Genomic DNA, 2,500 nt, shown 5'->3' with positions numbered 1-2,500 from the left:
TAAAAGCCATTACTGAGTGCAAAGCCTCTTTGGCATGTACGTGAGCAAAACACACTGCCAAAAGAAAGACTACAACCATTTCTGACAAAAAAGGTCAAAGGACTAAGGTCACTTAGTTATCCAAACAGACTAAAAAGCTTCTTGCTTTCCTCTGTCTCTCACTGGCCCCTATAAATTTCATCACTGGCTTGCTTTCTAGGCTAAGAAAGATCATGCCTTAAGAGACTTCCTCCACCTCAGAAAATCTGGTTATACTTAAAACGCTCACTACAAAGACCACAACCTTCACTGCAACATAAAAAGCCACTCTGTATGGACAGGTTCTTGATACAAAAACTTCTGTAAAAAGCTCCTCTCATTGTCAAACAATGTAGTTCAGCTACATGGCAACTGGATGGATAGCCATAAATGTACTCCTTGAGTAAGTAAAATAGCCTTCATCAAACCGGATGGAAAATCCACATACTAAACTTTCCTAGCTGGATGGCTAAGATCTAATATTGGTTACCCAAGTCTACTTGCCCAAGAAGAGGGGCCTATTTAACTAAGAATTCCATTTGCAAAAATATATTCAGTATACAAATTAAATCTCTCTCTCTTTCACACACTCACAAAAGGGGCCCCTACTTCTAAAATAGGCAACCTCAGTAATCACATGGCACACACACACTGAATGAAATTGTCTGGAAGTAATAATATCTGGAAAAAAATAATCATACTAGCGATAGACTCATCCATACAATTTCCCACCACCAAAAGGACCATCAATAAATTAGAAAACAACTGCTCAGCAAAAAGTAAAATCAATAAGAAATCCATAAACTCTCTAAGATCATACTACATACTGGAGTAAACATATAACTTCCCTCCAATCTAAAGCCATTTGACATTCAGACTTTTTAATTTGTGCAGAAGTTATTCACAGACTGACAGTTTATTGAGCTGTCACATTAGCACTCTAGGCTTACGTCCGAACCAATGAAGCATATTTGTCAATTCCAAAAGAATTAAAGTAGCATAATAAGGTTATTTGCAAGGTCACATTGCAGTTTATATTGGAAATAAGCAAATATATTAAAAAGGGTCTGTTTCTTGTAATTATGCTGAAAAGTCTTCTAAGGTAAAAACAACCTTCTGATTTACTATGGAACCATACTCCTTAACCTTAGAGCAAGAAATATGGAGAAAAAGAAAAATAAAAGTGGGGCACAAGCCCAAAAATAGTTATGCACAGACACCATTGAAATAACTGTAACTGCAAACATTATACATCACTTATAATCTTTCTATCCCATCATTGTCAGTTAAGCATTATATGGCTCATTCAATCCTGCCTTCTTTTGCAGCAAAGAAAACCATGCTTTGAAATGAAAAATGCATTAAATATAATAAATAAAACACATTGCATCCACATCCTGTAACTTCCTACCTGCAAACAACCACAGAGCTTTCAGTGAAACTAGGGCTGCTTATTTCCCAGGAATGATAGCTCTCCCTAATTAAGTTTAATGGGATACAATCTACCAGGAAATAAATTAAATTATGGCCTGCAAATTGCAAGTGCACTTTGTTTAATTAAACTATATTTCAAAGCCCGCTTGCTGTATTTTTTCAGTAACATCCCAATATCCATTTCCAGGTCACTTTACAAGACATTGGCAGTGGCAGTCTTGGCATCCTCCAGATCCCTACAGGACCACACTCATACTGCTAGCATTGTCCACTAAATATAAATATCCATCCGCTGCAAATGGCAAGAAGCTATGTCTTAAAAAATCTACTTTTGGCATCCCTAGTACCCAAGTATCAGGTTTTGAAACAAAGAAACATTCTCCACAGTCCGCAAGTCTCTGTCTTTGATAATCATCTACTGTTGCAGCCCTCCCAACACACAAACACCCAAAAACCCACAACATTTAAAAAATGACATTGTGCCCACCTGATTTGCCAGTATTGATGATCCATCAAAGCTATAATTATTGCTGTCCAATCTGCCATTGCTTAGAACCCACCAATGACAAAACAGTACTGGGTGCTTTTTTGTTTGTCAGAAAAAACAATTCAACTTTATATGCTACAGTCCCACAGAGTCAATCCACTACTGACCCATTAACCCTTGGCTGCTGTCTCATTCTTACTCCCTGGAACTGTATTACCTTGGATGACTAATTTTATTTCTTAAGCAAAAGACACAAATTGGAAGATGAAGTGAAAATCCATACATTTGAGGGGTATTATTTCATATTCAATACTCTCTCTGTCAGGAAAGCCACAATTTAATGAAAGTGTACTTTTAATGTATGATATATATGTGAGCTAACTTCTTTGTTTTCAGTAGGTAGATTGATCATTAGCCTCTTTGTGCATGTGTCTCTCTCTGTCTCTCTGTCATGTACACATCACACTCACACTCTTCTACTTTCATATACACAAACATTCTGCTTTCATGCATGTACTCACTCGTTCACTCACTCTGTACTTACCTATTAACACAGGTAAG

The sequence above is a fragment of the Protopterus annectens genome, chromosome 3.part1 (genome assembly GCF_019279795.1).
Source record: "Protopterus annectens isolate FY-2018-M chromosome 3.part1, PAN1.0, whole genome shotgun sequence".
Taxonomy (NCBI): Eukaryota; Metazoa; Chordata; order Ceratodontiformes; family Protopteridae; genus Protopterus; species Protopterus annectens.
Note: the sequence above shows the minus strand (reverse complement) of the source record.